Source organism: Prionailurus viverrinus, chromosome F2, assembly GCF_022837055.1.
Source record: "Prionailurus viverrinus isolate Anna chromosome F2, UM_Priviv_1.0, whole genome shotgun sequence".
Lineage (NCBI taxonomy): Eukaryota > Metazoa > Chordata > Mammalia > Carnivora > Felidae > Prionailurus > Prionailurus viverrinus.
Genome location: NC_062578.1, coordinates 46,574,790 through 46,587,760, shown reverse-complemented (window position 1 = coordinate 46,587,760; position 12,971 = coordinate 46,574,790). Strand labels below are relative to the sequence as shown.

At 36.6% G+C, this 12,971-nt stretch overlaps 1 protein-coding gene across 2 annotated transcripts in view; it reads left to right on the top strand.

Moving 5' to 3' along the window:
* The window catches only part of RNF19A (ring finger protein 19A, RBR E3 ubiquitin protein ligase), a 57,143-nt gene that overhangs the window by 2,658 nt on the left and 41,514 nt on the right, over positions 1-12,971 (top strand). Inside the window, exon 1 of one of the 2 annotated variants that reach the window (XM_047842276.1) lies at positions 12,593-12,612. The exons of the other annotated variant lie outside the window; for it this stretch is intronic. The gene's annotated coding sequence lies outside the window, so the exon portion shown is untranslated. Of the gene's footprint in view, positions 1-12,592; positions 12,613-12,971 lie in introns of those variants that run through there. 2 annotated transcript variants of the gene reach the window in all.

Here is a 12,971-nt window from a genome sequence, read left to right as displayed (position 1 = left end):
ATCTGGAGGGCACTGAGGACTGAACAATGTAATTTTCTGAATTTATCAAAGGGGAAGAAGAGGACAAATATTTGTGATAACATGTAAAAGTCCCTAAGCTAGTTCTGGGCACAGAGTAAGAGTGAGCTGGGGATAAATTTTGTTACATTTACATCTGAATTGCCTCCTTATACTTATTCTATCTTGAAGTTATAAAGGAAATCTCAGGAATCGTTACTTGTTTTTCTGATGCTACTAACAAGTGACAGTTGATTGTCAAAGGCAGGCTGGTTTTGCACTAAACTTTATGCTCTTTTATTGTTTGGGGCCCGTATAAAAGATAGGCCATTTTGGACTGGAAAGCAAACAGAAGTTGAATTTCTAAACTTATATTTGATTGCATTGTATATTTGATGGCATGGTAGCACTAATAGTTAATGATTGAGAGGACCCATGATCATATATGAAGTATGTTAGCTTAAATTTGGTTTGACTCCTTTGTAGCAAAAGGCTAATCCAGTTACTTAAGGAGAATAGCTATATTTTCCTTAGGTGATTTTTTTTTTTCCCCCAATCGGGAGTAATTATTATCTTTCTTCAGTTTTTTTTTTTTTAATATCATAAAGTGAGTTTTCTGTTTGCTGGCAGCAGATGTGTAACATTGAAACAACTATGTATATAGCCACACCTGCACACAGCTAAAGATCAAGGAATAGCATTCCTTTCCTAAACACATCTGTATTTCAGATGCTGGTAGACTTCAACCAAAAAAGGCAGTGAAATCATTTTGGGTAGTTAAAACTTGGGTACTTCATTTTGTTTCTCAATAACTATCATATATTAGTAATATTTTATTAAATTAGGAAAAATTGCCACCTTTTGATAAAGTACAGTAGTTTTGTTTGTATTTCCTCTCTTTGTAGCTGTCAAACCTGAACATTTAGTTTATTAGTAACATTTTCCTGAAAGTTGTGCCATTAGCCTTAAAATCCTATATATATTCTTGACCTATTGATGTTACCTAGTATTTTATTTTAAAAATCATTTGCTAGAGAAATACTACTTGTTAATTTGTTTCTGAAGCCCTATTTGGGAGAGTTTTCTTATGTGAAAGCTTCAGTAGAACAAAACTAATGAGTTGTTTCAGCCCTCAAATAAGTTTGTGCATTGAATTATAAAGCAAAATCCTACAGAAATTACCTAGTTTAAGCTGAAAAGAAACTTCTAAACTCAGTCTTGGGTTCAAAAAACTGAAGTTGGCTGCTTGAAATTATGTACACTTACATTTTCAACCTCTTTCCTTCTTTGGAGACCCCTGGAAGTATAAATAACCCTGCTGTAATGTGAATAGCAGGCAGGTTGCCAGTCGAAGAGACAGTCTGAGAGAGGTGAGCCATAAAGAGGGAGCAAACTAGTTAGAGGGAGGGATCAAGAAACCAGGAGAAGCTACTGGGAATGTGATAGTATTAGGCTTCCAGATACATATTATATAGCATAGTAATGTAACTAGTGTATCACAAAAATAGTCATTAGTGTGAATCTTTGTTTTGTAATTTCTTAGTTATACATTGACCGTTGCTCCCCCAAATGGTAAAGTATTCTAAAGTTAAATTATCTTTATGCATTATCACAAATGAGATAATATATGTAAAATGTGCAGAAGTGTAGGAGATAATTTAAGCTCTTTGATGGCAGGGACCATTCTCTTTCTTCACTGTTAAAGTCTCAGAACGTTGCATAAAGCTTGACAATAATAGATGCTGAGTAAGTATGTACTAACTGAATAAAGTATGTATATTGTGAGGTATCTATGTCATAACTTTCTCTACAGCAGGGCTGTCTAAGAGAAATTTAATGTGAGTCATACATGTAGTTTAAGATTTTCTATTGGCTAAATTAAAGAGAAACAGGTGTATTAATTTTCATAATATATTTTATTTAACTCAGTGTATCCAAAATATTATCATTTCAACATGTATGAATGAGTGCCTTTACATTCTTTTATTCACACTGTCTTTTTTCCAGTATGTGTTCACACTGGGCAGCATAGCTCTAGGGGCATTTTTGTATGAAATGTTTGTTCCTTTCCACAGAAATTCTATTAAATTAGATGCCTTACCTATTTAACTATAGACTCATGGGAAACATCAACCTAAAGACCAATTTGAAAAATCAGCAAGAGACAGAGTGGGTCTCTTAAATAAATCAAGGAGATGCAAAGAGTGAAATGAAAAGGTTACAAACCTGGAACTGTTTTAGTCATGCTCAGGTGCATCTGCTTGAATACCTGTTTGCTTTTATCAGAATGCTGCACCAACTTTATTTGGCTGTGGAACTTAGCCTAGGGACACTAGTGTTCTCATTGCACTTTGCATTTTATAAGTGAGAAAACTCTAGAGCTGTTCAGTCCAGTATATCATCACTAGCCACATGGGGCTATTTAAGTTTAAATTAGTTAACATTTTAAAAAATTGAAATTTCAGTTCCCCAGTTGCACCACTCCCATTTCAAATGCTCCATAGCTGTAGGTGGCTACTGGCCACCATATTGGACAGTGCAGGTCTAGAATACTTCCATCATTTCAGAAAGTGCTGTTGGACAATGTGGTAGAGCCAAAAGCTCAGACCACTTTCTATTTTCCCAGACTGAAATTTCATTAATCACCTGGTTTCTGCATGATTACGTTAGTCTTTTTGTTTACAAATCACCATTTGCTTCCCACAGATAAATTTCAGATTTTTCATGGTATTCAAAGCCTTCCACAATCTAACCTAAGTCTCTCACCATTCTACCAAAAAACCCCACACTGCAGCCAATTGATCTGTTGGGTAAATATGTTAACAAAATGTGGATAGTTTTCACCTCCATGACTTTTCCTATGCATTTGTCTGTCTGGAATACTCTTTTTCATCTTCTCTGCTTATCTAAGGTCCTTTTCTTCTTTCAAGGCCTGACTCGTATCTTATCTCCACAATCATTCTAGGTCAGTGATTATAAAATTTTTTTCCAAATGAGATATTATTAATAGGTTCCAGGCTAGGATGGGAACATCTCTTTTGAAGGCCACTGTTCAACTTACTACGTGATTCCAGAAATTTTTATTAAGGACATTAGTAAAGTGTATTATGTTTATGCAAAAAGGAAAAGAATATTCATCCATAATAATAGTTTAAGTTTTTTTTCAATATATGAAATTTATTGTCAAATTGGTTTCCATACAACACCCAGTGCTCATCCCAAAAGGTGCCTTCCTCAATACCCATCGCCCACCCTCCCCTCCCTCCCACCCTAAGTTTTTTTTTTTTTTTTTTTTAATTAAAGGGTATTTTGCTAGCTGTAAGGAAGCATCTATTTGATTTAGCTATATTTGTGAATAACTTCTTACTAGGGAACCACTGCCACCCTTGATTTGGATAAAATAGTCATTGTGCTATATATACATAATACATCTTGTGCTGTACATAATATATCTTTTCTGAATGGTTTTATTTTTGCCATTCACACCTATTTATCTGTCCCTACCCCTCTTTCCAAAGGACCTTCCTTATTTCATGATTTTAAGAATGCCTATTTAAGAAATGTTGGTTATTCGTATAAACAAAAACTGAAGGATAGATTAGTTCAGGCAGTTTTTATGTAGATCAGAGATTTAAAATCTGGTGCTGCAATGGGCCTAGTCACATTTCCAGATTCTGTGTATTATAAGAACATCTTATATTGATTTATTAATTGTAACTGATTCCAATGTAGGAGGTAAGAGGACTTCCCATATGCAGTAGTCTCATGGGAACTTCTTTCTTTTGTTTTTATACTTAGACTTGGTATGATGTTACTAATAATGAAAAAAATCTCTTCTGTAACAGTCTTGTCTGAGTGGTTCAAAGTGTTTCAAAGACATACTTTAATACTAATCCAGTGAAATAGATGATAGCACATTTTCCCTTGTTTTATAGACAGGGTAAGAGAGTGAAGCATAGTCATATTGGGAGAGTTGTAAAACCAAGTGAAGTCTTATATCCTGACTTTCAGTTCAACTTAGTAATTCCAGTTCAGTGTCCTATGTGCTTCTGTATTTGGTCTCAAAAAATATGTTAATCGGTTAGAAAAAGATTATCAGAAAGGCAAAGATTATACTCATTCAACTGGATTTACTAAAGCAGAAGAGTATACTAACATTTGAGAGAATTTGAAGATAACTTATTATTTATTATTGTTTGTTTATTTTTGAGAGAGACAGAGAGAGATCATGAGTGGGTAAAGGGCAGAGAGAGAGAGAGGGAGACAGAATCCCAAGTAGGGTCCACACTGCCAGCACAGAGCCTGACGCTGGGCCCAAACCCATGCATGAACTACAGGATCATGAGCTGAAATCAAGAGTCAAATGCTTAACCAACTGAGCCACCCAGGTGCCCGAGGATTTGGAGACATTCTTAAAACCAAAAATTCTTTATCTTACAGTCTAAATTATCCACTTTTCACTCTGGAATATGCTGTATATTAAAACTCTACACATTTGTATGTTAGAATCATAGTCTTTTAGACATTATCTGGTCCAATCACTTCAACTTTCAAATAAGGACATTGAAATTCAAAACAGTAGATAGACTAAGATTTCAGACTAGGTTAGTAATTCCCTTCTGTTGATCTGTAGCAATGAGTATTTTAACCAGTTCAAAAAATTTTGACACCTAGGTATCTTTTTTAAAACCGATTTTAAAACTTTTTAATGTTTCTGGGCACTCTGTCATGCCCAGCATTTTGCACTATGCTTTCCCAGCTATTTCCCTACTGATGTATTGTTTCCCTTTCTGAACAAAGAGGGTCTGGAATGAGCCAGCCAAAATGTTTTTAATCTTTTTTTTTAATTGGAAAAATGGAATGAATAATGCCTTTTCTTTCTGCAGTAGCTTGCTTTTTGTAATGGATTAAGTAATGAGTATTATTTGTAATGAATATTACTAAAACCACAAAGTACCATTCTGTTCTACCTCCCAATCACTAACAGGCTTTAAGAGATAAATGTAGCAGGTGTATGTTTGTGAAGCTGTTTAAGGACTGCTTCTTTGGAGAAGCTTTGTGGTATATGGGAATCATTTACTCTGAACTTTTAGTTTCTTTTTCTGTGAAATTGTAGAAACTATTTTAAGGATAGAGCTCATGGTGTATTTGAGTCTTTCTAAAGAACTTTGCTGGAAACTGATAGTGCCTATGCTAATCATCTGTTTCAGTTACCGCCACTTCACCCATTTATAAGTAGTTGAACTGAAATTATCCCACTTGTAATATTAGAACGATCACTTGAGGTAGGTTTGTAGCTATATAAACTTAAGACTAAAATCATTATTTATATTTACCTTAGAGAATTTAATGTATTATACTGATTTGTTCTAAACTACCAAAAGCCTAACTTTTCTGATTACATTAGAAAAGCCCTTTGGAGCCAAGAATTTGTTTCATTTTATTTCTAGCCTTAAGTGTTACAATCCTTCCAACAGTTTTATCAAGTAGGTGGTTTGTGCCATCCTCTCAGATATTTGTAATAGTTTGGATAATATTTGTTAAGTGGTTAATATGTGCCATACTCTCTGCTGGATTCTTTGTATATGTTATTTCACTTAATCCTAATAATAATCTGGTGGGCTGTAGGTATTATTGTTCTTATTTTATAGTTGAAGAAACTGTCTTAGTAATTTAACACAATGTCACACACCTAGCCAATATGTGTCAGAGGCTGAACTTGAACCCAGATGTAGTGACTCCAAAGTTTCTGCTTTACTTTCTGGATAAAAAGTTTCTATCATGGGGTGCCTAGGTGGCTTAGTCAGTTAAGCCTCTGACTTTGGCTCAGGTCATGATCTCCTGGTTCGTGGGTTTTAGCCCTGCATCTGGCTCTGTACTGACAGCTCAGAGCCTGGAGCCTGAGCTCCAATTCTGTCTCCCCCTCTCTCTCTGCCCTCCCCCCACTCACGCTGTCTCTCCCTCTCTCAAAAACAAACATTTAAAAAAATAGTTGTGGGGGTGCCTGGGTGGCTCAGTCGGTTAAGAGTCTGACTTGGGCACAGGTCATGATCTCGTGGTCTATGAGTTTGAACCCCTGTCTGTGCTGACAGCCCAGAGCCTGGAGCCTGCTTCAGATTCTTTGTGTGTGTGTGTGTGTGTGTGTGTGTGTGTGTGTGTGTGTGTGTGTGTCTGTCTCTGCCCCTCCCCTGCTTGTGTCTGTCTGTCTCTCTCAAAAATAAATAAACGTTAAAATATATATAAAAAAATAGTTGCTATCATTACCCCACATTTGTATTTAAAAATCCCTTCCTCGGGGCGCCTGGGTGGCTCAGTCGGTTAAGCGTCCGACTTCGGCTCAGGTCACGATCTTGCGGTATGTGAGTTCGAGCCCCGCGTCGGGCTCTGTGCTGACTGCTCAGAGCCTGGAGCCTGTTTCCGATTCTGTGTCTCCCTCTCTCTCTGCCCCTCCCCCGTTCATGCTCTGTCTCTCTCTGTCTCAAAAATAAATAAACGTTAAAAAAAAAAAATTAAAAAAAAATCCCTTCCTCATTTTATCTTCTACTTTAAATTTTTTACCTCATTTTATCTTCCCCCCACTAAGGTAGGTAAGATTATTGTGTCTGAAATAGATAACCCCCAAATCTCATGGTGGAGCACAATGAAAGAGTTTATTTCTCATCACACAAAAAACCATGTGGATGACTCAGGTATTCAGATTCCTTCCATCTCGTGACTCAGCTGCCCCTATGGCCTGCTTGGAGTCCCCCCCAGAGTTACTAGTGAGACCTCAGAGGATGTTTGAAGGGCTGATTTAGGGACCAGTTCTGGAAGGAGCATGCATCATTGAACTCACATTGGTCAGGACTAGACACATGACTGCAGCTAGCTACAAATGGAATGGAAAATGTGGTCCTCATATGTGCTCAGGAGGAAAATGAAACAGGTGAGTATATAATATCTCTGCCACAGTTCTGTTTTCCCTGTTTTATAGATGATACAGAGAAGTTGTTACTAAACCAAAGCCACAAAACTACTTGGTAGCAATAAATAGAACCCAGATTTCCTTAGAGCTGCATATAATATGGTCACGTTTCTGAGGAGACATTCACAAATTGAAAGGCATTTAGACTGTATTTCTAGCATCATTGTTGATTCTTTCTCATTGGACATCAAATATTTTATCTCTTTGTGTCCATTATGTTTTAAATAGAGATACTGCTATTGACTCTATGAAGAATGACAAACTTAACATTTTCCAGTGGTAATTGCCATTTTAAGTGAAGATGATGTAATAGCATTAAAATCTCTTTATATGCCTATTTATAACCAATTGTCTTTTGTTTTTTTTAAAAATCTTTTTTTAGTGTTTATTTCTGAGACAGAGAGAGACAGAGCGTGAGTGGGGGAGGGGCAGAGAGCGGGAGACACAGAACCGGAAGCAGGCTCCAGGCTCTGAGCTGTTAGCTCAGAACCCCACATGGGGCTTGAACTCACAAACTGTGAGATCATGACCTGAGCCGAAGTCGGTCACTCAACGGACTGAGCCACCCAGGCGCCCTTCAATTGTCTTTTGAATATACAATATTGATTAGCCTTTATTTGTAGAATTTTGTTTCTTAAATGTTTGATAAATTATTCTAGGCCATCTACATACCTCACGTTTATTCTTTTTTTTTTTTTTTCAACGTTTATTTATTTTTGGGACAGAGAGAGACAGAGCATGAACAGGGGAGGGGCAGAGAGAGAGGGAGACACAGAATCGGAAACAGGGTCCAGGCTCTGAGTCATCAGCCCAGAGCCCGACGCGGGGCTCGAACTCACAGACCGCGAGATCGTGACCTGGCTGAAGTCAGATGCTTAACCGACTGCGCCACCCAGGCGCCCCACCTCACGTTTATTCTTGCATTATGAAACTGAGACATTTGTTTTAGGAATGAAAGTTGGTTTTTTTTTTGTTTTTTTTTTTTAATTTTTGTTTTTTTAACGTTTATTTATTTTTGAGACAGAGAGAGACAGAGCATGATGGGGGGGGGGGGGGGGCCAGAGAGAGGGAGACACAGAATCCGAAACAGGCTCCAGGCTCTGAGCTGTCAGCACAGAGCCCGACGCGGGGCTCGAACTCACAGACCTTGAGATCATGACCTGAGCCGAAGTCGGCCACCCAACCGACTGAGCCACCCAGGCGCCCCTGAAAGTTGTTTTTTAACCTTCCCCAAAACTTAACTCTTTTGGAAAGAACTGCAACTTCAAATCTTAATGGAATACAAGTATGTTCTAACTGAGGTAATAATTAGTACAGCTATGAATATCATACTAATATAAATTACTGAGAGCAGAAAATTTACAGAAACTGAAAATAACTTTTACAGAAATTCCAGCATCCCAGCAGTAGCTGTTAACTTTTGTTATACTTTAGGCTCCTTGGAGAATTTCTTGAGAGCTGTGGCTTCTGTCCTTAGAATATACATATATTCATGATTTAGTATACTGTTTTAGAGATTTCATGGATTTCTTTGAAGCCTGTCCATGTATTAGCTGTTATTTTTAAGCATTTTTATCCTCCTCCAAAAATTTGTTGTTGTGCCTATTATATTTTTACCAGATTGTATAAGGAGATGTTTAATAATTGAGAGTTTTTATAAAAGAGTGTGTCCTCTTAATATTATTTGGAGAGCAAGACTTATGCTTGGAGCCTGCACTGCTGCTCCAGCTGAATTTGGCAGGTATATTGGGAGATAGATTTATTAGAGGAAAATAGGGATTTTCCAAATTTAAAGTTGGTAAAATGAATGGCATAACTTAAAAACTTTAAACATTTAAATAATCTTTTGAGTAACAACAAGGTTTATTGTAATAAACTTTAGTGGTTTATATTTGTTTAGGGAAAGGCATATATGAAAATCCAGAAACATTAATGCCTTAAGCTTCTCTTAATGAGATGGTTCTGATTTACAAAAAGCTCTATTTACTTTGGGCTGAAATTAGCTTATGTGTGGACACATCATTTCTAGTACATCACTTCTAGTGTGATCTGATCCAGGGGTGGCTTATGATAATTCTTTTTTTTTTTTTTTTTGGTAGTCAATTGCTACATTAAATTGTACCTAGCTACTCTCTACATAGGAGATAGTGCGGAAACATAGGTTTTCCCCCACTGTTTATTTATCAGTATTGGTTCCTGAAGTTATGCCCTGTGACCTAAATGAATGTTCTGTATACTAGATCATTTGGTCAGATAACCAGTGATTCCTTTTTCTATAACTTAAATTGTCAGCTATTTATGGTATCAGGAAAACCATTGTTACTATGAAAAATAGAGTTGCTGTGAATAGTATATATTGTCTTTTAGAAAGAAAGCTTTAAAATGGATTTTGATAAGTATTTGTTTACATTATGGGACTCTCAGGGGTGCCTGGGTGGCTAAGTTGGTTAAGCGTCTGCCTTCAGCTCAGGTCAGGATCTCGTGGTCTGTGGGTTTGAGCCCCATGTCGGGCTCTGTGCTGACAGCTCAGAACTTGAAGCCTGCTTTGGATTCTGTGTCTCCCTCCCTCTCCAGTCTCCCTCTCCAGTCTCCCTCTCCAGTCTCCCTCTCCAGTCTCCCTCTCCAGTCTCCCTCTCCAGTCTCCCTCTCCAGTCTCCCTCTCCAGTCTCCCTCTCTCTCCCTCTCTCCCTCCCTCCCTCCCTCCCTCCCTCCGCGCCCCTCCCCCCAGGTCATGCAAAATTGAATAAACATTAAAAAAAAATTTTTTTTTTTAAATAAAGTTCAAAAGGATAAAGCTGTCAACCTGGAATTCTGAATTCAGCAAAAATATCCATAAAACATGAAGGTGAAAATTAGGACGTTTTTCAGATAAACAAAAGTTGAGAGAATTCATTGTAAGGAGACCTGCACAGCAGAAATGCTATAGAATGCTCCTCAGGCTGGAGGGAAATGACTTGTGATGAAACTTGTATCCTCAAGAAGGAATGAATACCAAAAATGGTGTATATATATCGATAAATAGATTTTATCCTCTGAACAGATTTTATGAGCATATAAAACAAAGAATTTACAGAAGAGCTTTGTATATATAACTCAATAAAAATTTTACATGTCTTCAAAATGTCACAAAATTAAAGGACAAATGCTAGAAAGTAAATATTGAAAGCTTAAACTCAAAAAGGAGCATCAATATTCCAGTGTAAAAATGGACAAAAACATATCAACAGATAAATCATTAAAGAAATAGGACAGTGAATGTGAACAAACGTTTGATTTGTTTAGTAATCAGATAAATGGAAATTGAAGTACTTTTTTTTGTGACTCAGAAAAAGCTATTGAAATAGCAAAAGATGTTGGTAAGAATTCAGGGAAATAAGCACCTTTCTGACTGGTGGGATTACAAATTGGAACAAGAGGGTTTGGTAGTTTATTTCAAGAGCTTATTTTAAAAGTCCATACCACCTAGATAGCATGAATTCACATACTAGGTGTAGCTTATTAAATAGGTGGGAGGTGTGAATGAAAAAGAGATTATTCAACAGCTGGTGTTGAGGTAACTGACTAGCCATTTAGAAAAGATAAATTTTGATATGTGCTTATTCTTAACATTAAATTGAAATGGATGAGAGATTTAAGCAGAAAGATAAACTATAGAAGTACCAGAAGGAAACATGAGAGGATTTTAGAAATATAATCTTGGAGTGAACAAAACTCTTTTAAGACAAGTGTAGAACCCAAAAGTCATAAAGAGTAAGATATGGTATTGGAACACATTAAGAAAATTTGAAATACCTACACTGGAAAATTGCTATGCCATCAAGTACAAATTTTTAAAAATGTATTTGACATGTAAAAGCAATTGTTCTTTCTATATACGTGGGTTTTATACATCAGTAAGGAAAAGTCCCAACAGTGGGATATGAGCATGTGGTTAGGTCATAGGAAATGAAATGTAAGTGACTTGTACACATGTGAAAAATATTAAAAGTATCTTTCAAGTATATAGCCATTGAAATTTAAAAGCCTTTTTTATTCCTCCTCTTTTCCCACCTTTACAACATAAGTGTGTATTACTGAAGAAGTTTAGTAGCCTTTTATGTTTTTCGGTAGAATATTGTATTCAATAGAATACAATATCTAAAATAGAAAATCTTGTTTATCTTCTTTCTTGACTCTTTCACTTGAATATAAAATAGCTCAGGCTTCACTAGTAACCAAAATTAATGAGCAATAGAAACTCTGGTGGGGATCTCTGTACCTACTTCCTCCTCATTTAAACACAAATAAAAACAGGGAGGCAAACCATAAGAGACTGTTAAATACAGAGAACAAACTGAACGTTACTGGAGGGGTAGAGGGTGGGGGGATGGGCTAAATAGGACTAAATTGTTGGAATGAGGACTGGATGTTCTATGGAAGTGATGAATCACTAAATTCTGCTTCTGAAACCATTATTACACTGCATGTTAACTAACTTGGATTTAAATAAAAATTTTTAAAAAAACATTTAAATCAGCAAAAAAAAAAAAATGACTTAGCTGTTCTCTTCAACAGTGCTAGTAAATATTCCGTGTTTCCATTACATGCAAGTTTTTAGACAGGCTAAACATTTAGATGTCAGACATCTAAAAAAAAAACCTGAAATTAACAGTTGTAAGGTACTTTTGCTCTTATACTTAGTATTTAGACACAAAATTATTGGATTTTGGCTCTATTTTAACCTTTCTGAGAAGTAATAGAGGAGGCCTAATTTTAGCTAAATAACAGGCAAAAACAGATCAGGAGTGTAAAGGAATTTTCTCTTGGAAGTGATTTATTGTCTGTAAACTTTTTTTGCCCAGGTTTCTACATTTCCAGAATACCCTCTTATTAGTTTTAAATCATTTAGCATGTGGGTGGCTATTCAGGTGCTATTGAAGTGTTTATGGTTAGGAGATGTTTATTGGGGGAAATCTTAAATCTGTTATTCTTGAAGTTATATAGTGTTAAGATACTTGTTTTATTTCTCTTGTAGCACTCATGGGGTAAAGATTCTTGTTTTTTTATTATAAAAAGCTGTATATAAGAAGCTGTATCCCTTGATATACGGAGCATACAGTGATAGCAAATCAAAGGTAAAGACATGAACAGAATCCTCAGTTCCTCATTTCTTATGTGTACTCTGCATCATAATTTAGTCAAAGTTTATTAGACATCTGCTATAAGTTACACATTGTGTTAGGTACTAGGAATACAAAGTTGTCTCTCATTTCACTTCATTTAGTATACTAACGTTTAGTGTAGTGCCAGGTTTTGTTAGGTACTTTTAGCATATGTCTACTTTATTCTCCTAACATCTATTTGTAGTGGAGATCACAGACTCAGCAATGTACCTTATGCAGGGATTTTATGACTAAACACAGTTAACCAGGTCTTGACTCCAAAATTCTCTTCTTTATATATCCAGTACTGGGTTTGTTTGTTTGCCCCTCCAGATCCACTCTTAACCCTTCTCTGCCTTGCTCTGTGCCCCAGAGGGAGTTCTTCTAAAGACTACCTTTTGTTTGGACTCCTTTGTTGGACTTAGCCAATGTGAGGCATTGGCAGGATGTTGGAAAGCCAGAGAGAGAAGCTGGATATTATTCTTTCAGTTGCTGTTGCACAGCTCTTCGGTAATTGCTTCCTTCTGCCCCTTCATTCCAAAGGGTGGCAGTGGGTTCCTGAATAGTTTCCATCCCTTTTTGGTTCCTTTAACCCTGCCCACACTTGTTAAAATGTGAACTTCAGATACTTCCTTGAGAATGCTTTGTTTTTGCCAGGACCCTGACTGATACATACAGCTTTTCTTAAAACCATGGACTACTATTTGTATGAATTTGAGCCTTCTGATTGTTCTTATCTATCCTGTGTTTATAAATTGAGTGTTTAAAATATGGTAGGGGCGCCTGGGTGGCTCAGCAACTGACTTTGGCTCAGGTCATGATCTCACAGCTTGTGAGTTCGAGCTCCGCGTGGGGCTTTGTACTGACAG